Source organism: Pantherophis guttatus, chromosome 4 (genome assembly GCF_059756535.1).
Source record: "Pantherophis guttatus breed Tessera chromosome 4, ASM5975653v1, whole genome shotgun sequence".
In the NCBI taxonomy this organism is placed as follows: Eukaryota; Metazoa; Chordata; class Lepidosauria; order Squamata; family Colubridae; genus Pantherophis; species Pantherophis guttatus.
The window spans coordinates 142,850,798-142,877,995 of NC_142066.1; the positions used below are offsets into that span (position 1 = coordinate 142,850,798).

Sequence of the window (27,198 nt, forward strand, 5' to 3'; positions counted from 1 at the left end):
TAGACATTGTACTTTACACAGGTTACATTGTCCTTGGGTCTACCATCTGCAGTACTGGGCATGACACTTTAAAAAGAGATCTAAAGAAGCTCGAGCAAGTTTGGAAGTCAGCAACCATTATGACCAAAGATTTGAAAATCAAGTCCTATGAAGAATGATCGCAGGAGATCTGTATGTTTTAGCTTGGTAAAGGTAGAAATGGATGGAAAATAATAACTTTGATTTAAAGCAGTGTTTTTCAACCTTGGCAGTTTGAAGATAGATGGACTTCAGCTCCCAGAATTCTCCAGCCAGGATGGAGCTGATCTATTTTTGAAACTGAGAAAAGGCTCAATATTATGGAGAATCCTGGAGAACAGCTTGTTAACAACAGCTGCATTTCCCTTTGTTGGAGATTTTGGGCTTGGATGGTCACCTCTCAACGGATCAATTAGATGACCTATTAAAAGGCATCCAATTATAGTCAGGTACTTGTCTTAACCATGGTTTGATGCACAGCTATGGTACTAACCATAAACTGGCTTCGTATATTCTAGACCATAGCTTGGTTTGGGTTTAGCATAATGTTTCTCTATCTTGGCAACTATTACATCAACTCCCATCCAGAACTGGGAGTTGAGGTCCTCACCTCTTAAAAGTTGCCAAGGTTGATAAATACTGGTTTAATATTACATGAAGCCAGATGAACTATGGCTTATGAATTGGTGGTTGGTAAACTTATATTTTAGGAATTAAGAGTGTAGTGGAAATCTAACCAATTGCGGCTGCCAAATGATATTTAAGCAAACTTTGGATCAATGCATCCTATGAAAAAGAGGAAGAGTCCATTGGAGTTAGGCAGCTTATACATTCAAATAAATAGTTGCTAAATGTTATATTGAAAAATAAACTCCTAATGGCAGCAGGGACACTGTCCACCAGTGTATGGCATTCACAGAGAAAATTGCCTGGGATCATAGATTCCTTCATAATATAATCAGCTAATGATTATATTATCATTAGCCAACGTAGGGCGCGCGAGCCGGTTGGCAAAGGACGCAACGTTGTTTTGGCTGAACGTTTCTCAACCTTTGGCCAACCCTGTGACTCGCGATTCCGCGAACCTCCGACTCGGGTTGCCAGTTTGGCGCGCATCTCAAGCTACCTTAAACGGGCGGAGGGGGAAAGAGAGGAGGAGGAGGAGGAGGAGGAGAAAGAGCGAGAAAGGTCTGGCAAGAATGCGAGGAAGCCTATTCGCGCCTGTTAGGCCGTCCCAGGGGGTTGTCTTAGTTTTTTCAATAGAGTGTTTATTTCTTAATTGATCTGCTGTTTCGTTTAGCGCTTGCATGGAGCTCACGCTGGGACCGTAATTATTGCCGTCGCGGGAACTGACGCTCCGCTGCGGAGCCGGGAGGGTGGCGGGGGAGAGGGCAGGTGAAGTGGAGGTGAGGTTACCTTTCTTTGGCGGGTTTCGTGCGCGCGAGCGCGCGTGTATTCGGGGTAAGGAAGCGGGGAAGAAATGGAAAAAAAGTTTTCTGTTAATCTCGGCCCTTTGAAAGAACAACGTGGCGCCAATTCCTCTTCGCGGCGCTTGCTTTCTCTCCGCCCGATTTAGGTTCTTCTAGCGGGTTTTCCTTTTCCGACTGGTTGTAAAGCTGCCTGCTAGTACAAAGGGACGCACCTCCACCCAACTTTTGAGGAAAGATGCACCGGAGTAAGCTGCAGTATAATTAAGTTTTCTTCCGGTGTCTTCTAATTAAAAGGGACCCCAGCAGGTTTCTCCCCCTTTCCTCCCCTTTTTAAAAGCGTCGTTTCTCCCCTTAAAAGCGTCCTTTTCATCCCTCGTTTTACCTTCACATTCAGGACTTTATATTCTTAATAAACCAGCCCAGTTGCAGAAAAACAGGAATGAAAAAAATGAGTTAGGTGCCCTGCTTTAAGAGTATTTCTTAAATGCCAGAGTAAGTGATTTATTTAGATCTCTCCTTTATTATTTTTGTACATAATTTAAGGCAGGAAACATATCTAATGGTCCCTGCTCCTATTTTCCTCACAACAATAACAACAACCCTGTGAGGTGGGTTGGGTTAAGAGAGAGAGAGTGACTAGCAGGCAGCTTTCATGCCTAAGGCAGGACTAGAACTCACTATCTCCTCATTGCCTTCACCACTACCATTCTGGTTCTTCGTTATTCAATTTTTCTTGAGCAGAACAAAAAAAAAAAATATGTGATTTCCAAATGTGATATTTTTTGATGCAGTGGACTCTCTTCACCCTCTTGCTGAATGCAATGAAAATAATGGGGTTTAAAAATCTTTGCATTTGGTTGTTTCCTGCTGTAACTATATTCCATTTCCCCAGTGTCTACTCTCGACCATTGTTTAAGAATTTTGGGAGACACATCTTAAAAGTTGTCAAGTTTGCCTAGCACTGGCCTATATCATGGTCTTTTCCTTCCCTAATTTTTCTCATTTTTATTTTCTTTACCTATATTTTGTTGGGTCATGTTGTCTCATAATATACATTACGTTCATTAATTAAACTCATTTATACCATTGCTATATTGGCAAGGACTAGTTGGGCTCTCCATCAAGCGACATAAACACGTATAGATGTTTTGGTGCCAGAATTGTCAAGTATATTAAGAAATATTTGATAAGGGGATTTAATCAGGCTTATATGACAGTTATACTGAAAGCAGGAAAAGATTAGATTCAAGGATGCTAGTTATCATCCAATTTTGTTGATTAAGGTTGATACAAAGATTTGAATAGCAGTCTCTGCAAATAGATTAGAACAAGTGACACCAGAACAACTAGACACAATGACAGTTTCTTCCTGAATGCCATCAGTCTCCTAAACAATTAATTCCCATAACACTGTCAAACTATTTACTAAGACTATATTACTATTATCCTTCTCATCCTTCCTATTACCTATCTCCTCCCACTTATGACTATAACCATGTTGCTTGTATCTTTATGGTTTATATTGTTTTATTTAGTTTCCTAGTATGATTTGATTGCTTATTTATTATGACTATCACTAAGTGTTGTATCTTATGATTCTTGATGAATGTATTTTTTATGCACACCGAGAGTGTATGCATCAAAGACAAATTCCTTCTGTGGACAATCATATGTGGCCAATAAAGAATTCTATTCTATTCTATTCTATTCTATTCTATTCTATTCTATTCTATTCTATTCTATTCTATTCTATTCTATTCTATTCTATTCTATTCTATTCTATTCGTTATTAAGAATGATCAAGCAAGAGTGGAGCTTCACGCATGAGTGCAAGCACCCTGTGCTCTAGCCTCCTCCACTCGTGTGACTGGAACTTTGTGCATGAGTGCAAAAGTGCCTGCCATTCACATGAGTGGAGCTTCGTGTGCCAGTACAAGCACCCTGCCATTCACACACACACACTCACACATACACAAGCTGGGATGGGCCGCCAAGCTGGAACAGTTGGGGACTGCTGGTTTAGAACATGTCAAAGTGGAATAAAAATTAGAGCAGTGTTTCTCAACCTTGGTAGCTTGAAGATGGGTGGACTTCAACTCCCAGAATCCCCCAGCCAGCGCTGCTGGCTGGGGGATTCTGGGAGTTGAAGTCCACCCATCTTCAAGCTACCAAGGTTGAGAAAAACTGAATTAGAGGTTCCTGTACTGCTTAGTCCAGTCCAACTCCTTTAACTCCCAGAATTCCCCAGCCAGTTGAAGTCCACAGGTCTTAAAAGTCTCCAAGATTGGACACTCCTGGCCAAGACAATAGGACAATGTTTTAATTTCTACATTTTTGTATTGTGGACTTTGATTGAACAAATGTTAACTAAATGTGGGGTTCGTTTATACAAAGTGCAGCAGGTTAAAAGGTTATAAAAATGTATTAGAAATATATACAGGTAGTCCTCAATGTATGACCAGAATTGAGCACAAAATTTATGTTGCTAAATGAAACATTTGTTAAGTGAATTTTGTCCCAGTTTACGATCTTTCTTGCCACAGTTGTTAAGCGAATCATTGCAGTTGTTAAGTTAATAACATGGTTGTTAAGTGGATCCGGATTCTCCATTGACTTTGCTTGTCAGAGCAAGCCAACTGCAACTGTCGTAAATATGAACTAGTTGCCAAGTGTCTGAATTTTGATCCCGTGACTATAGGATAGTGTAATGGTTGTAAGTTTGAAAAATGGTCATAAGTCACTTTTTTCAGTGCCATTGTAACTTCAAACAATTACAATGAATGGTTGTAATTGAACTGGTTCTCCTTGATCCTTGGCTGTTTCCTTATCTACTGTCTCAGTCTACTTTCCTTGAACTGGGTTGGAAAGCATCTGTCTGTTGTCACTGCTAAATTATATATCTTTTTCCTTTGTTGTATTTCCCCCCCCCCACTTTTCCTTTTTAAAGCACTTTCTGTGTCTTTTTTTCCTTTGACTATCTATCTATCTATCTATCTATCTATCTATCTATCTATCTATCTATCTATCTATCTATCTATCTATCTATCATCTATCTTTCCTTCCTTCCTTCCTTCCTCCCTCCCTCCCTCCCTCCCTCCCTCCCTCCCTCCCTCCCTCCCTCCCTCCCTCCCTCCTTTCTTTCTTTCTTTCTTTCTTTCTTTCTTTCTTTCTTTCTTTCTTTCTTTCTTTCTTTCTTTCTTTCTTTCTTTCTTGTTTTTTGTCATTATTTTAAATAGCATTTTTTTTAAAAAAAAAACCCTCATTCATATGCACCAATCCCAAAATTTATCTTACAAGAAATGCATTAATAAAATGCAATCTCTCAGTTAGAATTAATACTAGAAGGGTAGTGGACTTGAAGAGCTGTGTTATAAACCCCATTCTGAATAGGAATCAAAGAACCTCAGCTCCCAATAAATTAATCTGTTATGTAGGCCTACTATGGAGAAAAGTAGAATTAATTGTTAATATTAAATTTCCAAGGACCAAAACTAAAAACATTTGTCAGTGGCTGAAGTTGCAGAAATGTGCCCCCCGATTATTTTAAGGATGCGTGATAGACCTACAATTGGTTTTATTGTAGGTAACCTGTGTCAGTGCCATTTAATTAAGTAGCTGAGATTTATTTATTTAGTGCAGGGGTGTCAAACTCGATTTCATTGAGGGCTGCATCAGGGTTGTGTTTGACCTTGGGGGGCTGTGGCCAGCATGTGTGTGGCCAGCTCGATGTCCGTTTTCAGCTGTGACGGCCTCCTGCAGCCCTCTATCAGCAAAAATGGAGCTTGGAGGGGCTGCATGTGTTTTCACACACACACACACACACACACACACACACACACACACAGTATTCATTCAGATGCCAATGTTTAGGCTTTCTACCCATTGAAGCACGGTTTTGTTTATATGAAAAAAAAAATAAGATACTGATCGATATATGTCCTCAGCTTACAGCTGGTCACAGTGTGATCTACAGTTTGACACGGGACCCCACAGTCACACTGAGTGTCATAACCCATAAAAGACTTTGTATGGGACTTTAACTAGACAGTTCCTAACTGCCACTGAGGGGACGATATTGTGCCCCATTTATACAGTGAATCCCAGAAGACTCCCATGTGAGGTGAGAATCTTATTCAGGATTGTCCATTGCTGATGTGATAGTTCAGAGCCTGGCACCTTTTCTGCGTGGCCATTTATATATCTTCCTATGCCTGGATGTTCAGCAACCCATTTGGCTTTCCATTGGGAATCAATGTTAAAGTTGTTGAGCAGCTGTTGTGCAAATGCCAGTGGGGCCTTCCAGGATTTGAGTCTTCTGGCTGATAAATTCTGCACTGTAGGAGTGAGTTATTCATAATTTTTCTACGTCCCCTCAATAGTGCATCTTTCCTTCATAAAGCTGGCAGTGCTATAGGGCTCAGAACCAGAAGCCAGTAGGCCAGCAAGTCATTTAATATAACTATTTATAAGCCTTATGATATTGATGAGTTTGTTTCAAATACATGTCAATGAAAGTAGGTGACATATCCTCCTATGCTCTTCGTATCTTGTAGTAATTTCATTTTTATTCTGTTTTTTTCCCCCTGCTACTGTTTTATTGAGGTCATTAAAAAAGGTCTTTTCTAATTTAACTGGGATGGTCTGGAACAAGTATAGGAATTTTAGTAATATAGACCTTTTTATGGCTGCTATTCTTCCTAAAAGTGACAGTTGCATGTTAGTCCATAGTTCTAAATCTTTTTTTGTTTGTTGTAATAGTTTGTTATAGTTATTCTCCTTTATTGATTTACAGTGTCAACCATATACCTAAGTATTTGATTTTTCTTGTTTTTGGAGTCCAAGTGTTCTTTCCAATTGTGTTATTTGTAGTTCTGTTAAATTTTTCGCTAGAAGTTTCATTTTCTGTCTATTGATTTTCAGTCCTGCTACAGCTCCATGTCTTTCTAATTCCTTAATTAGTATTTCTGCTTTCTCTATTGGTTTTTCGATAATAAAAGCCAAATCTTCTGCAAATGCTTGCAATTTATATTCTTCATTTCTGGTTTTCAATCCTTTTATTTCTGAATTTTGTCTGATTCGTTCTAGTAATACTTCTAGTGACAGTATGAAGAGCAGAGGAGATAGAGGACAACCTTGTCGAACTCCTTTCTCTATATTTAAAGTTTGGGTGTTTTCTCCATTAATTATAATTTTTGCTTTTTGTATCGAATATATTGCCGTTATAATATTCTCAAATTTAGTGCCCAAATTCATATCATAAACTTGTTGAATCTTAAATTGCCAATTGAGTTATCAAATGCCTTTTGGGCGTCCAAGAAGATGAAAGCTACTTGTTTCTCCAGATGGGCTTTGTAATATTCTAAACTGTCCATTATTATTCTTAAATTATTCCTGATTTGTCTATTTGGAAGAAATCCATTTTGATCTAAGTGTATATAGTCGTTCAAAATTTTCTTTAATCTGTTGGCAATAATAGTAGCAAATATTTTATTATCTATGTTTAACAAAGAGATTGGTCTATAGTTTTGTATCAATCTGGCATCTGTATCCCCAAACTTGGAATTATACTATAGTGCAGCAACATTAGTTTGGTTAAAAGATTGGATCAATTTGAAGAATAAAAGAGTACTACCTATATAAGGTCATGACCTGCAGAGAGGATGGCATGCCTTTCTGTGGGAAACAGGACCTACAAAACAGCAATATTTCCACAGACACCTGATTAGAGATTTGCTAATAAATAATTGGATTAAAGTTAAAAAGAAACACTACATAAAAATCCCAACTTGGCTATCCACAATGGAAGCGATGATCCATCCAAACAATTTAGATTTGAATAAAATGTTAAAATATAAAGACCTATTAGATAACCATGGAAAGTTAAAAACATTACAGGACCTCTAAGAACAAGGGCTACGAGTTGACTGGTGGGCTTATCTCCAATTACAAAACCGATATAAATAAGATATAAAAGATTATGGAATATATCTTAAACCACAACAACTAGACAAAATTTTATTAGGACAAGACCAAAAAAAAATTTACTAAAATTTACAAATACCTTTTGGAAGTAGAACTGGAGGAAGAAGTAGTGAAAGGATGTATGATTGCATAGGGTCAAAATATTGGACACAACATAAAACTATCAGATTGGGAGAACATATGGAACAGAAACCATAAATTAACAAAATCAACAGCATATAAAGAAAACACATATAAAATGTTCTACAGGTGGCACTTACCCCCTTCGAGATTAGCGAAAATGTACCCTAAAATGAGCCCCATATGTTGGAAATGTAAAAAGAAAGAGGGAACATACTACCATATGTGGTGGTCCTGTCCTGAGGCTCGAAAAGATTGACTAAAAATTAAAGATTGGCTACAGGAAATTTCTAATGAATAATTAAACTTAGAACCAGAACTCTTCCTATTGGGGATCTTAAAAAAAAATATGTGAAGGGCACAAAATATCTAGTACTACACATATTAACCGCTGCCAGGATTGCCTACGCTCAATGTTGGAAAAAGCCATGTTTCTGCAGCCCGCAGAGAAACTGGTCATACATTGCGCAGAAATGGACAAATTAATGCTGAGTTTAAAAGATAAAGAGACATCAATATTTTACAATGTGTGGGAACAGTGGTATAACTGGATACAATGGAGATAGATTGAAGATAGATAGTTATTAAGTACAAGTAATAGATAAAATAAGAATGTAAATACGCACAATTTAAGCTTTGTAAATAATGTACGAATTATTGTCACAAGAAAAACACCACAATTAGCTGTTGTTGAGTGAAATAATTTTTTATATTTTTAATGTAATAAAAGTTTAATAAAGTGTTTATAAAAAAAAGAAAAAGAAAGTAGGTGACATAATCTTTCTCCATTTCTTCATTCCACCTCCTTTCTTATAGTTCCTTATCTCTTATTCTGCAGAAAGTTGGACCAGATCTCCCAGACTTCAACCTAGCATCCTTTACACAACATCTCCATCTATGATTTTGCTATGCACTTCAAGACACTTCAAGATGTCCCAAAGGTGCTCTTTCAAGAGGCAACTGGACTTTCTGGGTTTTTCTTTGAAGATGTTTCGCTTCTCATCCAAGAAGCTTCTTCAAGATCTGTTTTGGTCAAGTGATGTAGAAAAGGAAACTTTTTAAATCGTAAAATGAAGCACACTTACTGACAAATGATGTGTGAGTTAGTTTGTAGAAGAGTTTGTTTTTAACCTAGTTGCTGAAGAGATGGATGAGAGAACAGGATTGAAATGCAAGCGTGGGAGCAGAGATGTTTTAAACATTAACAATAGGAGTTGTTTCAAGGCCTACCTAGGACCAAGGCTTCAGCTAGTTTCATTTAGAGCTTTCTTCCAGAGTCTAACTGTGATGAAGAAGAAGGGAAGATGAAAAGGTTTTATGTTAGCACCCTAGCAGATTGAAAGGGTTAAATTCTTCCCACTGTCTAATTTTTGCTCCTGTCCCCTGCCAATTTCATGATATCTGCATATATAAATGACATATTAATTGCATATATATTTAATTAAGATACTAGTCACTTGGCCCTCAATACCGCTAGGCAGGATTATAGGCTATTTTCTTTAAAAATTGCCAGTCTAACTTATTAATTGCTAAATAGAAAATATTTCAGGGCCATTCCAGGGCAATCTTTGAAAAGTCTGAAATGCACATTTTTAAACATGTCTTTTAGTTCATTGCTTTCGTTTTCTGGAATACTTAGGATGGCATGATTATAACTTTCTCCAGGGCAGTCTTATCTAACCTAGGCTTCTGATTTTGGGAGACATTTGAAGAAACAGTTGCAATGAAGGATAACAAGAATGATCAGGGGAATAGAAAACTAGAAAAAGCAGAAGTGATTAAAATAGATGAGTTTAGTGTTGAAAAAAAAACTGTGACTGAAATATGCTGAACAGTAGGTATATCAGGCAGTTCAGAAGGTATATCATGCAGAAAAACATTTCTGTATTGGAAGAAAGAGTATGGGATAGTGGTTTTCAGATACCAAATTGTGGTTGAATGTTTGGGGGAAAAAGTTCTAATACCAAGAGGAGGGACGCAGTGGCTCAGTGGCTAAGACACTGAGCTTGTCGATCAAAAGGTCGGCAGTTCAGCGGTTCGAATCACTAGTGCCGCATAATGGGGTGAGCTCCGTTACTTGTCCCAGCTTCTGCCAACCTAGCAATATGAAAGCACATAAAAAATGCAAGTAGAAAAATAGGGACTACCTTTGATGGGAAGATAACAGCGTTCCGTGCGCCTTTGGCATTTAGTCATGCCTGCCACATGACCACAGAGACATCTTTGGATAGTGCTGGCTCTTCGACTTTGAAACGGAGATGAGCACCATCCCCTAGAGTCGGCAACGACTGGCACATATGCGCGAGGTGAACCGTTACCTTTAATAGCAAGAGAAGATTTATACTTGTTATCAATTATTTCTGACAATGGTAAGCTCCCCTTTTAGATATGCCTGGGTATTCCTTTATTAAAGATGCTTTAATGTGAATTCTTGCACCAAGCAGGTGGAATAACTTGATGGTCAAATTGGTTTTGTCCCATTGAACTTCTTTAATTTGAATTTGGTGCCCTTCAAATGTATGGGACCGCAATACCTATCCTGAAATTGGTAAAGACAGAGAAAACTGTTGTAGGTATTTGAGAGCAAATGTCCACTCAGAAGTCCCAAAGGTGCTTTTTCATGAGGCAACTGGACTTCCTTGTTTTTTCTTTTGAAGACTTTTCACTTCTCATCCAAGAAGCTGCTTCAGCTCTAAAAGGATAGTGGGGAATGGAAGGATTCTTGTCTCCTGAAAAAGCACCTTTGGGACAACCATGACCTGGATGACTGAGAATCTCTACAGATGTCCACTCAGAAGGAATAATAAGCAAAGAAAACAGGTGAAAGTATTCCAGTTTATTGCCACCTTCTATCAAACTATTGATTGATTAGATAGAGCCCAGTCTAGTTGTGTCATAATGGAAACTGGCTATTTGCACTCTTGGGAAAGCAAATCTTGTCAAGATGTTTGCCCAGAACAAACTATTTCTTAAGAAATAGTTTATGTTCAATGTAGCCAGAAAATCATGTGAAATGTAATCCAGCCAAGCACGTATTTTGAGTGCTGTTCATTTTCTCTTTTAATAGCTTTCAGATTCATAATCCTGGTTGCTTAAAGCAGTTAAAGTGGTAACTGATGAGTGACTGTTGACCTTGTTTTATAGACAGAAAAATATAGACTAAAGATCCGAACTTTTGTTCACCTAACTGGGGAATTAGATTAATTAAAATTAAAAGATCTTATTTCTGGATAATTATGCTGTGGAGCATTTCCTTACTCCAATCTCGATCTGTAGTGTAGAGGAAAATTTCTGGGTAATCTACACAGCAGTAAACTCTTGAATTAAATCTGTTTTATAGCTGGACACATATTACAATAATAGTTGTGTTAGTACTCAGAAATCACTTCCCAGCCATTGTGCTCTTCCTTTTAGCTTGTTCCTCTTCAAATAAATACAATAAATCCTTTGATCCAGGTGGCTAGGAATTCTTGAAGCTGAAAATCAATATATCTGAAGTAGAAGGTTACTCTGGATCTAATGTTGAGATTTGCCTAGAATCAAAACAAATATTACAATTTCCCATATATATGTTGACAGTAACCAATTTGAAAATTAAATAAATTCAGACGTAAATCAGGAAAGATATTTGAGTCTAATGTCTTATGTGTTCTGCTTAAATGGGAATTGCAAGATCTTTCCAACTGTTTTATAGGTATGGATTTTGATCTTTCTCTCCCACGGTTGCCAAGTAACTTACATTCTTCTTCTTTGACTTTTTTAACATACCAAAACATGTCCTTTGTCTCCCTTTTGGATTACTAGCTTATTATTTAATCACCCCTAATGCTGACAGTTACCTGACTATAGCTAGACTTATAGTATCCAACCTGTTAAATAATAAGACATAAATTGGTGGGAAAGGACACTTTCTGCCCTGTAATTGGTCCCTGGAGTTAACCACAATAGAATCCTTACTGTAGGACATCATATGGAATAAAAGAAGCCTCTTGTATTTCCAGCCTGGAGGACAAAGGGAGGCTGATAGCTTATGCAAATAACAGATAATTCTTGCAAATGAAAAGTTAACTGGCTGACAAGCATTGAAAGTAGAGGAAATACCATATTAGCAAGAGCTAAAAGGAAGAGCTAAACTTTCACAGCCTGTTTTTTCTTTCAGACTGAAGGGGTTAAATGTGAAAAATGCCAAGATAAAAGTCCAGGTGGTCATTTCAGATTTCCTGTCCACTTCCCATTTTTAAATTAGATAGTGCTTTGAAAATGATGAAACTTTACTTATAAGTGTAGTTTTTAATATAGAGTCAGTTTTGTTAAGACACCAGGCTAGAAACTGGGAGACTATGAATTCTAGTCCTGCCTTATGCACAAAATCAGCTGGGTGACTTTCGCGCCAGTCACTTTCTCTTAACCCTAGAAAGGAGGCAATGGTAAACCACTTCTGAGGAATCTTGCAGGAATTTGTTTTGGTTTGATAGTGTGTCAGCTAAAATGTAGGATAAAGTTCAAATTTTATTCTACGATTTAAATATATGAAGCTATTAGATGGGAGATGGGGCTGATATACCAACTTTCCATCTTCAACTCTGTCTAGATAGAAATTGCCCTGTAAATCTAATTTTATTGAAGGATAGCCTTAGTTTCCCAACATCTGGTTTAATTTTCATGGATTTATCAGGTCTTGGTCAAATATATATGAGCTACATGGTACTGATCTCTCATTAGATTGGGAAGGCTCTTTTAACAAGCTGGTAAGTTGACACGAAGAACTGAGAAGTTGGGGTGATTCTTTTTGAAATAGCTTTTCCTTGTGTTCAGTATAAAAATAAAATTTTGTACCTTTATACATCATGGATGTAGTTATCTAAGTAGGTTTAGATATTTTTCCCTGTGGTTAGGAAAGAGAGCTCTCCTCCATGATGGACATGACTTTATAGATGACTCTCACTCAGTCAAGGACCTTGGAGTACTCATTTCTAAAGATCTAAGTGCCAGAGCCCACTGTAACAACATTGCCAAAAAGGCATTAAGAGTTGTTAACCTGATAGCTTTTTTTCTGGTAATATTATACTACTAACTAGAGCATACAAAACATTTGTTAGACCAATTTTCGAATACAGTTCATCTGTCTGGAACCCGTACTGCATATCGGATATTAATACAATTGAGAGAGTCCAGAGATATTTCACGAGAAGAGTCCTCCATTCCTCTACCCGCAACAAAATACCTTATGCCACCAGACTTGAAATTTTGGGCTTAGACAACTTAGAACTACACCGACTTAGGTCTGACCTAAGTGTAATACATAAAATTATCTACCACAATGTCCTACCTATCAATGAATACTTCAGCTTCAACCACAACAATACACAAGCACATAATAGATACAAACTTACGGTAAACCACTCCAAACTCGATTAGAGAAAATATGACTTCAGTAACAGAGTGGTCAATGCCTGGAATGCACTACCTGACTCTGTGGTTTCTTCCCCAAGCCCGCAAAACTTTGACCTTAAACTATCTACTGTTGACCTCACCCCATTCCTAAGAGGTCTGTGTAAGTGGTGTGCATAAGAGGACCAGCGTGCCTACCATCCCTGTTCTAATGTCCCCATTTATCCATTTCATATATTCATAATTATGTCTATACTTTTATCTGTTATCTTATATACGCTTGACAAATAAAATAAATAAAAATAAAATAAAAAAGCTATCTGATCTGCAAAAAGGGATCTTCATCAATGACATCTGGATTTTATCTTCCTTTTGAAAAATTCCTGAGTCCCTTCTGTCTTTTTCTTTTCTAATCATTACTTTCACAGGTTCCTGATGGGCTTCCAAAAAAATTCTGATGGACCCACAGGGCTGGTCCAGCCAGAGGAAACTGAGGGGTTTCTTCAATAGCAGATATTGACTGGAAGGTGAGGTCATGATGTTTAAATTATGTTCCTCAAGCTAGATTTAAGTTTGCTTTACAAAAGGATAACTGCCTTGTGCAAGACACTTAAAAGAACAACAACCAAAAATGGGGAGAAAGAAAAGGTTGTGGCTAATAATTAAGAAAACTGGGGAGAAAAGTCTGCAGATACATTGGCAATGCTTAAGGAGTAAAAAAAAAAAAAGGAATAAGCCTTACTCGTATTTTCTAAAGAATCCATAGATGAATACTAGGTTCAAAGAGAGTCACAGTATTGCTTCTTTAAAATTGTCAGTCACTGTGAACTTTGCATTGGTTTTTGGCAATATGGGTCAAATTTATTTATTATTCATTTTATTAATCAAATTTGTAGAGCCGCTCATCTCACCAAAAGTGATTCTAGGTGATGCACACTAATCGGTTATGAACACGTTGCAACCTGACCCACATTGGAAGTGAAGCAATCCTTTCAGCTTAGCTAGAAAAGATTATAAACAAGCTGTATAAGTGATAAACAAGCTACACACCCTTGTTTCATCCTACTATGGTTATTTAATTGGCTCATAGTCTGATAGTTATTTACTGAGAAAAAAAATAACTGCCCTTGTTTGAATAGTGCTTGATTTATGATGGCAGTTTAAATGCACTTTATGGTAGAGATTCTTACCGTTCTTTTTTCTGCCGGTTCTATGTCTCCCAAAACTGGCAGATATGTTATTGAGTACCCTAGTCATGTAAGATTTCCTGTAAAAAAATATTCAAGTCAACAGAGGAGTTTATTGCAGAGATGGCTAACCCTTTTGTTGTCACGTGGGCCAAAAGTGCGCCTGCACATGTGCGACAGCCGCCGTCACCCATAATGCAATGTGCCTATGACCCCCTGTGTGCCCTGTCCCCCTGCACATGTGTGTGCACTCCCCCATGGTCCCCCCCCATGTCCCATTTTGGGTCTAGTAGGCCTCCCTCACTTATAACCCATAAAGATGTGCGTGTGCGACCCCCCCCACATGTGCCCCGCCCAACCGCTCATGTGTGCATGACTCCCTCGTGCTCCCCCCACCCCCTGTGCATGCGCGGCAGATACCCGGAAATTAGCTGGTCAGCAGGAAGCATGCACGCATGCGTGGTGAAGCTGAGCTAGGACAATGGCTCACGTGCCCGCATAGTGGGCTCTGTGTGCCACCTGTGGCACGCATGCCATAGGTTCGCCATCATGGGTCTATTGACTTTGTAGGGAAATTAAGGTGTATCCAAATCTACCACTCAATTGTGCCATTGGTAAAGTCATCAATTTTTGTATTTGAGTGCAGGAGATGTTTTTAAAGTTGTTAAGTTAGTGAGATGGTTGTTAAGTGAATCTGACTTACAAATTGACTTTGCTTTTCAGAAGGTTGCAAAAGGTGATCACATGACCCCAGGAACTTTGCAAATGTCATAAATATGAACCAGTTGCCATGCATCTGAATTTTGATCATGTGACTTTGGAGATGCTACAACGGTGGTAAGTGCCGAAAAACAGTTATAAGTCACTATTTTCAAAGCTGTTGTAACTTTGAACGGTCACTAAGTGAATGCCGTAAATTGAGGACAAGCTGTTCTTTGGAAGTCTTTGAATTAAAGTATTTATTTTGTTCTCTGGTTCTGAAAGAAAATGGCCCCAGTTTATTCAGAAGATTATTTGTTACGTATTTTTTCAAAATAAAGTGTTTTATTTGCAGCGTGAAAAGTTAGTGGCTCCTATACAATACCCTGAATCTGTAAGTTCGGCTTCTAGGTACAAAATTATAGACATTAACCCATGAAGTATTTAATTTGATTTGGTGGTTAACTTTTGAGTGGTTGTTGCATTTTTTTAAAGGAGAGGACTGGGGGGTAAGATGTTGAAATGTCTTTTCATGCAATGAAAAGGTGAATGTTGCTCGGCTACATTGGAAGATGACTTCTATTCAATTATTCCTTCTTTGTATATTGTTCCAAGTCAATATGTCTGCAGAGCAAACCACCCACTGTGTAGGAATACACAGCCAGCTACTTGGAAAGGTGAAAAGTTTAATTATGAGCATTTATATGTTCTAGAGGAAAGAGGCAATCTTCTGGCCCTCTCCTCCCACCCCTTTAACTAATGGAAATATAATTTTATGCTGTTTACATTGACATGTCTGTGATAAGAATAGACTTCTAACCTTGTTCCCTTTGAAGTGGAGCTACCACAGAAGAGAAAGAGAAAGTTGAGATTTTGGATGAACTGTTGAATTCCAGGGTCCTCATAGATAGATACCTCCATGATAAATGAAATGAATGTTATGTTATGGGAGAAAAGTTCAATTGCGGGTGCACATTTAACAGATTATTTATGTAGTGCCATTGATAGACATATCAGTGCAGCCAAAAAAAGCAAGGTCTCTGCTTTAAGGGCATGCAGTCCAAATATTGATAATTGGGCTAGAAGGAGTTAGAGAAGAAGGAAGCAAAGTGATAAACAAAGGGAATTGACTTTAGTGTTGCTTCATATGCTAGTGAGCTCCCATTACAAGGGAATATTTTTCCTGATTTGTCTATTTATCCATCTTTCCCACATGCACCAGGTGATCAGAGAAAAGTGTGTTGGTAAAGGTAGAAAAAGCAGGAAGTAATATTTCGTGATGGGATGGATAGGCACTGCTATTGTGAGTTTAAAACACTGGGATAATTACAACACAGAGGAGTGGAGACAGAGTAGTCTAGAATGGAGAGGGAAATGATGACTCTTTTATGACCTATGGACTTCAACTCCCAGAATTCCTGAGCCAACATGGCTGGATCAGGAATTCTGGGAGTTAAAGTCCACAAGTCATAAAGGGGCCATAGTTCCTCATAGTTTGGTCTAGAAGAGGGATGTCAAACTCTCAGCCTGCGGACCGGATATGTCACACGCTGGCCATGCCCACGCCCAGTTTAGTGAAGGGGAAAAAGAGTCCTGATACGTCACATGAGACAACGTAACAATGTGAATTTGACACCCCTGGTCTAGGTAGAACAAGAGGAACAACAACAGTGGTAAAACCTTGAGAAGGCTAGTTAACTTAAAGATAATTTGTTGGAATCCTTCCAATGATGAGGCTGCATAGGCTAATAGGTTTTCTCTTGTTTGTTTTTCTTCTCCCTGATAACCGCTCTACTAATGACAGAGCTTAGGACAGAATCATATCCTTCACTTTACTAAAAATGCTTTCCTTTGATAATTTCTCCAAGTATTAATAAGAGCCTTGATAGTACAATGGTCTAAGCACCCTGTTATTAACACAGCTGCCTGCAATTTACTGCTGGTTCGAATCTCTCCAAGGCTCAAGGTTGACTCAGCCTTCCATCCTTTCTAAGGTAGGTGAAATGAGGACCCAGTTTGTGGGGGCAATAAGCTGACTTTGTATAAATATACAAAAGTATGAAGGCTATTGCTTAACGCATTGTAAGCCGCCCTGAATCTCCGGAGAAGGGTGGCATATAAATCAAATTAAAAAAAAAAAAATCAGCCAATACTGGCACCAATCCACTAGCTCAACAAGCCTAAACACCAGTTTGCTCCACAATACTGTAGTTTCCATGTGTTGACCAAGGAGGAGCCATATGCAGGATTATTCCTCAGGGTGAAATGAATGTTGTAATTGTGCAATTATTGCACTGCAATAGATATTGCTATGTATGTCGAGAATTCAAATTGGCATCAGGTAGATTGCAGGTGTTGATAGTAAATTATGGTGCTTTGATAGGCAGCTGATTGGCAGTTTTGGGCAAATGCAGCCAGCCCTTTACAACGCTGGCCTCTTTAATGAATGTATCTTTTGTCTTTAGCTAGGAAAAACAGCCTGTCATGATTATTTATTTCCTCCATGGAAACAAAAACTTGGTCCTGGGTGTCATGCCAAAAGAACATTCATGGAAAACTTTAGTAAACATACCACCCTATTCCAGGCAGGTGGTCATGGCCCATCTGAAAGCCGGACTCACAACGAGTTTGGGTAGTTATGATTTTAAAACACCTGGAGGATGCCAATTTAAGGAAGGTTGGTTTCTCTTGACTGGTGCTTAAAAGTATAAAGCAGGGTTGGCTCTATTTAAGGTATTAGAATAGCTGGATAGAATAGTCCTCAGCTGGCGATCTCTACTTATTAGTAGGTTTATGTTCAAGAAAGTTGGCTTTTACTTTTATATCCCTGTTTTTTTCTACAGAATTGCATGCAATATACTCAAGTCCCTGCAAAGTTTTATCCTAATCATAACCTTATGAAAAAAGGTTATGAAGTTCTACAAAGGTGAGGCATAAATATTGATATTGGACAACCTACTGATCTGTTAGTTTAAATGATGATTTGAATGGTATTGTCCTTAGTTCTGGTCCAACCACTATGTTGGAATTCATCTGTGTCCTTTACATGATGATGCAACCTAATTACTGTTTGGGATGAGCAGAGTTTCTCCATCCCATCATTTTACAGAATGGAATTTTTGTGGTGTGGCTTTACATACTGTATATGCTGTTTAATCCCAACATTTGGGCGTATTGGTAAACTCTGCAGAAAGGAACATGCAAGAAATATGCAGCTGTAAAGTAAAATCTCCATAAAGACCACATGTGCAGTTATCTTTACCTAATCCATAAGAAATATATGAAAGATTAGTTGGTAACTATAGTATAATCACTATCCTTAGAACAAGTTAACAAGCTAATTTTAGATCTCTCTTTGCTTAATGAGACATTAGGTTAACTGTGCCAATAAATGCATTGAGGAACAAGAGTTTAGGTGTTTGGCAAGGTACAATTGCTATGTCTAACCGGCCAAATCATGCATCCTCATGGCTGTCTGTGCTTGAATGATGACAAACTAATTAGATTTAATCAGAACCAATCAATACAAAGATCCTAAATTGCAGTGACTGCTCACCTTGTTCAATGACTTTGAATGAATGTCATGAATAGGAACTAAAGGCTGGTTTAGCTTACTTCCATACTTTTAATTCATAGTACTATAGACCCAGTTATAATTTTTAATCTTAGAGTGCAGCACCATGCTATTTTACTTAGACTTTAGACAGTTATTCCTCTAAGGTTGCTTCAGCGTATAACTTTGCTTCAAGCTGCTGGATGACTAAAATAAAATCATCTCAGCTGGGGAAGTGTAAGTACTCTGGAATGTTACCTGAGCAGATGCCTTGACTCCTATCTGCACCATCCACCCAATTTGTTAAATTGCTTGAACATAGTGCCTCACTTGACTTCATTTAGGATAATTTTATAAGGGAGGGAGATGGCCCATGGAAAAAAAAAAAGGAAAAGGCTGGTACACTTCCTGAATCAGGGAGTTACCTGGAATGCAGTGGGTTGACAATTCATAACAAATGGTAGGTAGAGGTGGGACAACTATTCATGGCCAATATTTCTGTGAGTGGCAAAGGTGGCAAGGAGCCTTTGCTGGCATGATGTTAAGACCACCTTGAAATCTACCAGGCTACAGTGTAATTAAAATATATATTTTAAAGAGCAATTATGGGGAAGTTGCGTTACCTTGGACAATGGAAATTGTAAGGAAACATTTTTTTCTGCTTTCTATAGTTTGTTGTCTGTCACCCTAGAGCCGTGATGGCGAACCTATGGCACGGGTGACACGTGGAGCCATATCAGTGGGCACGCAAGCTCAGCTCCGGCATGCATGCGTGCACCAGCCAGCTGATTTTCGGGACTTCTGGGCCCACCAGAAGTCAGGAAACACACTGTTTCTGGCCTCTGGAGGGCCTCGGGTGGGTGGAGGGTGGGGAAGGCTGTTTTTGCCCTCCCAAGGCTCCTAGAAAGGCTCTGCAGCCTGGGGAGAGCAAAAAACGAGCCTACCGTGCCTACCGTGCCATCGTGTGCCAAAAGCGGGGAGATCATGGGGGGGGGCGCATAGAATTATGGATGTGGGCACATGTGTGTGTGACCCCACCGCGCTTCCCCCGCTTTTGGCACGCGATGGCAAAAAGATTAGCCATCACTGTCCTAGAGCTACTACTTGCTCTGTATGTCAGATACAGATTAACAGAGTTGGAAGGGACCTTATAGATGATCCCCTATAAGGAGTCCAACTCCCCACCCAAGTAGACTCTACATCATTTTTGACAGATGGCAGTCCAGTTTCTTCTTGAAAGCTTCCAGTGATGAAGTTCCCACAACTTCTGAAGGCAACTTCTGTTCCATTGTTTGATTGTTCTCACTGTCAGAAAATTTTTCCTTATTTCCAGGTTGAATCTCTCCTTGTTCAGTTTCCATCCATTATTCCTTGCTGGCCCTCAAGTGCTTTGGAAAATAGTATGCCCCCCTCTGCTCTCTGACAGCCCCTCAAATATTGGAAGATTGTTATCATGTCTCCCCTGGTCCTTCTCTTCACTAGACCAGCCATGCCCAGTTCCTGCAACTGTTCATGGCATGTTTTAGTCTCCAGTCCTCTAATCATCTTGGTTGCTCTTCACTGCACTCTTTCTAAAGTCTTAATATCTTTTTTATAGGATGGTGACCAATGTCCTCCATAGGCTATGACGAAAGTTCCCTTAAATTGTAAGTAGCAACCTCAGAGATGAGGGTTGGTTTTTTTTGCCAGAAACATAAAAACAAGGGAATAAATAATTTCTCTATCCTGCAGTACCTTCAGTTTTTATGATGATTATTTGGGAAAAAGCACAAATTGCCTTTATAAATTTAGCATTTACTTAGCTATGGATGGAGGAGTCATAACGGAACCACTGTGGACAATGTTATAAGACTGGAGAAAAATAGCACTCCAGAAGCCTGATTTATTATTTAGTATATGGCATCTATAGAGTTCATGCAATCACTGATCTACAAGGCGCAGGGAACGCTGTTACCTTCCCACCAAAGGTGATCCCTATTTTTCTACTTGCATTTTTTATGTGCTTTCGAACTGCTAGGTTGGCAGAAGCTGGGACGAGTAACGGGAGCTCACCCCATTATGCGGCACTAGGGATTCGAACTGCTGAACTGCTGACCTTTCGATCAACAAGCTCAGCATCTTAGCCACTGAGTCACCACATCCCTTTAGTTTAAATAAGGCATCCGCAAATGTATATAAATATACACATATTTATTTCTAACTCCTGGTGTGCCTGGGGTTAGATCAGGGATGTCAAACTCAAGGCCTGCAGGCTGAATCCTGCTCACGGGGTGCTTAGATCTGGCTTGCAGAGCCACCATGGAAACAGTGAAGGATCAGCCCGTGGTGCTTCTGCCAGCAAAAACTGAACTCCTTTTCACTGGCAAAAGGTTGCAGCAGGCCGTCGTGGCCAAAAATGTAACCTTGATAAGTGACATTGAGCTGACCATGCCAGGGATGAAATGCTCCCGGTTCGGACCAGATCGCCCGATCTGGTAGCAATGGTGGTGGGTGGTTCAGAGAACCGGTATCAAAAATCCCTGCCCCCACCCCCTGCCCAGCTGAGCCACGTGATCATCAGAGGCTTTTAAAAAAATTTTAAAAGCATTTTTTCTACAACCTCTTCGGCCGAAAAAATGCCTTTAAAAGTTAAAAAAAAGCCTCTGATGATCACGCAGCTCAGCTGGGATCGTCAGAGGCTTTTAAAAGCATTTTTTCTACAACCTCTTTGGCCAAAGAGGTTGTAGAAAAAATGGCTTTAAAAGTTAAAAAAAAAAAGTTGGCCATGCCAACTCAGTCACATTACCCCCCCACGAAGCTACGCCCACAGAACCAATCATAACAAATTTTACATTTCACTACTGGACCATGCCCACCTTGGCCAGCCCTCCTGGCCCCCCGAGATCAAACACAACCCTGATGCGGCCCTCAATGAAATCGAGTTTGACACCCCTGGGTTAGATCATCCCAGGTGCCTTGAAATTTCCTGAGAGGGCCATCTTGAACTTCATGTGTTATAGTTTGTTCTGGCACATCACAGTTGGATTGCGGGTTCTTGGCGATTCCTCACTTAAAAAGCTTTTTGCCTTGGTTCTGGCATGGCCTAACCTGATTCTATTCAAGTGGCTCCATATTTTTCGAGGCAATTGCATTCCTGGAAGTGGTTTTGTTGGATGTGTGTGATCCAATACAGTGTGAGCCCATCTTAATTGCCATTTTTCATCTAGATTGTAAGACTGTGGTATGTTATTCCAAACTGGTTCCATATCTTCATCTAGATTTAAGCCTGGTGAGAGGTAGAGAATCTAATATTTTATGTACAGGTAGTCTTTGACTTACAACAGTTCATTTTTAGTAACGGCACCAAAAAAAAACAAAAAAAAAACTTATGACTGTTTTCACGTTTACAACCATTATAGCATCTTCATGGTTAGGTGATCAAAATTCGGATATTTGGCAACTGACTCATATTTATGACAGTTGCAGTGTCCCAGGATCATATGATCACCTTTTTGCAACCCATCCGATCAGCAAAGTCAATGGGGAAACCAGATTCACTTAACTTAAAAGTGTTATTAACTTTGCAACTGCAGTGATTCACTTAACAGTTGTGGCAAGAAAGATCGTGCAATGGGGCAACACTCAGCAACAGAAATTTTGGGTTCAATTGCAGTCGTAAATTGAGGACTACCTGTATTGGAAGATCACTAGAAGTTGATGGCATGTTTAGTTTGTTCCACTCTTGAATTGTCTGTGGTCATTGACTGAGATCAGGAGAGAGACAATGTTAGAAAGAGCATTAAGCCATGAGAGCAGAGCTGTAAGAGTAGCCTGATCAGTGGGCTCTTCTCTGTCAGCCATTACCACCTGTTCTGTGGGAAGAATTCTGGGCATTTCTTTGTTTTCAAAATATTTATTGCAATTGTTTATATTTATTTGAAGGCTGTTTTGAGAAGAATCTCGAAAAGAAATACATTAATAATTGTTAAGTAAAAATAAAACATCTGGTTGGAATTCTGGCAGCTAGTGTACAAATTCCACTCAGGAGTAGCATTGTTCTAAAACCAGAATTCTTTTTATTGGGACTTGCGGCAATGAATTTAGAAAAGATTTATGACAGATTGATTCTGTATATGATAATTCCAGCAAGACTATTGTATGCAGAATGATGGAAGAATGCTGCAATTCCCACAGTGAAGGAATGGATAGAAAATGGAATGGCAAAACTGACCTGTTTTGTGAAAAAACAAAAACTTTCCTAAAAGACTGGAAATCTTATATGGATGTCTAGTTGAAAAAAAATGGAAATGACATGATGATTTATAGATTTAAAGATTAGAAAAGACATGGATTAATTGAGGGCTGAAGGGATTTACATTATATCTAAGAAGAGGGATAATATGATTGTAGTTGTCTGTTGAAAAGACGATCAGAAGTTTCCTTCCTTCCTTCTTTCCTTCCTTCCTTCCTTCCTTCCCTCCCTCCCTCCCTCCTTCCCTCCCTCTTTCCTCTTTTATTCTGTGAAGTTTTTTTTGAATAAATATAAATAATAAAAAAGGAGTAGCATTGCTTTATAATGGTTGTGCTATCACACCTTTTCCTAGTTCATTGAACCTGGCATACTTAACTTGCTAGCATGACCCACCAAATCCTAAACTAACCATATGGATTGGGTTTATATCTCACACAAGATTATTCTTGCAGTTGTGTGAACATAGCTTTGGGGAGAAGAACCCTCTAAGTCATATTAGGGAGAATAGGATTTTGTAGAGAATGGGTTGACCGTGGGAAATGTGTGTGAACATGGACAACAACTACCTTGTGTATCCAAGCAGCTGATTTTTTCCCAATCATCCATGAATATGTTAGCACCCCTCCTGGTGCACTCGGTGGAGTTTGCTACATTGAGGTATTGCTGGCAGGAGCCCTTACTCCTCTCGCCCCACCGTTCAAGTACCAATTTCTGGAAGGCTCAGGCTTCTGCTCCAGTATGATTAAACTGCCGTGTTTCTCCTCTGAACTCTGGAGAAAAAGTAGCAGCCACCTTACTTTCCCTTAAATTGAGAATTAGGTCTATGGAAGAGCCCTGGGCTTTGAAAAAAAATAGTGCCAATTCTAGCCAATTATTTTTCCCCAAGAGGTTACAACGAGTTAATCTGAAGTCCATAGCAACCCAGGGGGGCCCTTTCAAGTATCCCTAGGGAGAGAGAGGTAAACTTCAGCTTGATTTCTCCAGCAGTAATTTAAGCTACTCTGAGTTCCTGCAAAAGTTGGATTCTTCCAGCAGCAGCAGTTCCAGAAGGGGGACCACTAACACCAACGTACCCTTAAATCCCACTTGATGCAGTTGCATGTATCTGAGATCAGACTCAATTAAAACTTGATCGACAGTTCTGCGTTAACTCACTTCGTTCCCCTGTCACTCCATACCATCTTAGCAGCATTTTTTATTTTTTGCTTGGCAAGGAAACTAGTAATGGAGTTTGTGCCCTCTCTCTCTCTCTCCTTTGCATTTTTAAGACATGAGAATCAGCTGGAATAGAATGCATTCATTACCATTAACAGCAGGTTTTAAAATGACCCCAAGAAAAATCCCAGACCTGACCATAATTCTAGCAACCAAACCAGCCCAGATAGAGCAGAGATAGAAAAACAAGCAAGGGAGCAAAGGACAGATTGGACTAATGTACTACTAATGAGTTTTAATTGTTAGGGAAAAATCTTAGATAATCTTTAAAATGAACCAATATGTTGGGCCACTGTTATAGTAGGGATACCGAGAGAAAGTTCAGGCAGTGTTTTTAATTTGTTTATCCGTCATGTTTAACTTGGTTAATATTAATTTTAAGATGTTGATGATATACTGTTTCAATGCATGGTTCAGTGCATTGTGGAAACAAAAGAAAATAAAGAAATTAAGAAAGTTTATAGAAGAGGAGAAGGAGATGCAACCTTATGTAGCAGCTGCAGTAGCTAGATTCTTCCAGAGAACAGAAACATTCAGAAAAAAATGGATAATTTAATGAGAAATAGCAATCCAAGTATTTCATTTAATCTACACATTCCAATATTTCAGAGGAGGGGATCAACCTATTTTCCAAAGCACCAGAAGGCAAGAAGCAATGGATGGTAACTAATCAAAGAGAGAAGCAACCTAGAACTAAGGAGACATTTTCTAACAATAAGAACAATTAACCACTGGAATGGCTTGCTTTCAGAAGTTGTGGGGGCTCCATCACTGGAGGCTTTTAAGAAGAGACTGGAGAGCCATTTGTCTGGAGTGCACCTTCTGCTTGAGCAGATGTTGGACTAGAAGACTTCCATGGTCCCTTCCAACCAGTGGTAGGATTCAAAAATTTTTTACTACTGGTTCCATGGGCGTGGTTTTGTGGGCGTGGCAAGGCTTGGTGGGCGTAGCGTGGCCGGTGTGGCAGGGGAAGGATACTGTAAAATCTCCATTCCCTTCCCACTCCAGGGGAAGGTTACTGCAAAATCCCCATTTCCTCGTGATCAGGAGGCAGAGAATAGGTGGGAGTGGGGCCAGTCAGAGGTGGTATTTACCGGTTCTCCGAACTATTCAAAATTTTTGCTACCGGTTCTCCAGAACTGGTCAAAAACCTGCTGAATACCACCTCTGCTTCCAACTCTATTATTGTGTTCCATTCTGTCATTATACTAACATTGGCCTGCTTTATTTTTGAATCTTTAAACTAAACTCACATGGGCATTTCTTCAAACGGACAGGTTGTTGGGCTGTATAAAGAGAACATCTGACTGCCTTTTGTCATGCCTTACCATCAGTCAGGTTTGCTTTGGGGGTGGATGGGGTCTTATTCCAACAGGCTAGTACAGCACCCCGTGTCAAACCCGCGCCCCATGGGCCAGATGTGTCACGTACTGGCCACGCCCATGCCAGGTTTAGCAAAGGGAAAAAAAGATGCGATACGTCATGTGATGCAACCATGACAACGCGGGTTTGACACCCCTGGGCTAGTAGCTGGTCTGAGAGAGTAGTAGAGATGAAGTACTCAGCACCAGGAAAGGATGAGTGCCAGAAAATCAGGACAGCCAAGGCCAGTTGATTAGATAGAAAGGTCAGCTTTAAAGAACCTATTATAGCAATGACAAACCTATCACATGCAGGTCAAAGGTGGCACACAATGACATTTGGGGTGACATACCAGCATTCATCAGCACCTAACAAAACCATTCTTGAGGGTGCTCCCAAAATCTTGCACGATTTTGGAGGCTGCAGGGGCCAAGTGAGAATGGGGTGACCTTGGGGTGTACTCTCAGCCATTCTCAGCACCCTCTGAAAATGAGTTTGTTTTATTTATATTTCATTTTTGTAATTATTTGATGTTTGTTTCTAAAATACATAGCTTTACACATAATTGGATTGCAATTTTTAAATAAATGAATATATAAAGTATTATTTTATATATTTTCCTGAATTTTTTGATATGCTGAGCTCAAAAGATTCACCATCATTGGTCTAACAGATTGGGAAAACCTGTGGGAGCAGCTGACAGAAAGTTATGACAGGCTGGCATAGAAGTAAAAGAATGTAATATTAAGAAAAATAATGTGCCAAGTTTAATTGTTGGAGACTTAAGGTTCAATTATTTCATTATTTCATATTTCAAAGGGCCTGGTGGCTCAGCAGACTAATAGCATTGTGATTAACACCAGCTGTCTGCAATTATTGTAAGTTCGAATCTCGCCAGGCTCAAGGTTGACTCAGCCTTCCATCCTTTCTAAGGTAGGTAAATTGAGGACCCAGTTTGTGGGGGCAATAAGCTGACTTTGTATAAATATACAAAAGTATGAAGGCTATTGCTTAACGCCTTGTAAGCCGCCCTGAGTCTCTGGAGAAGGGCGGCATATAAATCAAATTAAATAAAAAATAAAATAAATAAATATGTTGCTGACCCTTTGCGAATGATCTTGCCTGATATTCATGTCTCAGAAGACAGTAGGCCATCTGATGAGAGAGCATTCCTTCTGCCATAAGATGCTGGAGGTGAGCTTCAGAATTGTGTTCAAGTAGAGCAACATATAAGCAATGTAAATGCAGACATATGTATGTACTGTATGTATGTATGTATATATGTATGTATGTATGTATGTATGTATCTATTTTCTTATGTATGTATGTATATATAAGGGATGCGGCGGCTCAGTGGCTAAGATGCTGAGCTCATCGATTGAAAGGTTCGTTGAATTCCTAGTGCTGCGTAACGGGGTGAGCTTCTGTTACTTTTCCCAGCTTCTGCCAACCTAGCATTTTGAAAGCACGTAAAAAATGCAAGTAGAAAAATAGGGATCATCTTTGGTGGGAAGGTAACAGCGTTCTGTGCGCCTTTGGTGTTTAGTCATGCTGGCCACATGACCACGGAGACGTCTTCGGACAGCGCTGGCTGTTCGACTTTGAAACGGAGATAAGCACCACCCCATGGAGTCAGGAATGACTAGCACATATGTGTGAGGGGAACCTTTACTTTTTTATGTATGTAGGTATGTATATGTACATATAGAGAGTATGTATATGTATATGTATATATATATGTGTGTGTGTGTGTGTGTGTGTACATATATATATATATATAGAGAGAGAGAGATTAGAGAGAGAGAGAGATTAGATATAGAGATAGAAGATAGATAGATGTAGAGATAGATTAGATGAGATAGGAGATAGATAGATAGATAGATAGATAGATAGATAGATAGAGCGGTAGATAGATAGGTATTTGAAAGACTGCTATATGAAATAGAGAAAATAAATTGAGGCTTCCATACATTGGGTGGGAAACTAATAGAGCCATTAATTTTGACAAGA

General features: G+C 39.2%; 1 long non-coding RNA gene across 2 annotated transcripts; it reads left to right on the forward strand.

Annotated features, from left to right (window-relative positions):
• The first annotated feature begins 1,188 nt into the window (after positions 1-1,188).
• LOC117655275 (uncharacterized) lies at positions 1,189-24,693 on the forward strand. Of its 2 annotated transcripts, none has more exons than XR_015734112.1 (7): positions 1,189-1,424; positions 8,389-8,648; positions 13,370-13,468; positions 14,852-14,965; positions 17,671-17,753; positions 19,978-20,026; positions 24,578-24,693. It is a non-coding gene; the product is annotated as an uncharacterized LOC117655275 (long non-coding RNA). The 2 variants fall into 2 exon arrangements; XR_015734113.1 differs by having other exon boundaries at positions 1,308-1,424; positions 8,389-8,491.
• Positions 24,694-27,198: the final 2,505 nt, after the last annotated feature.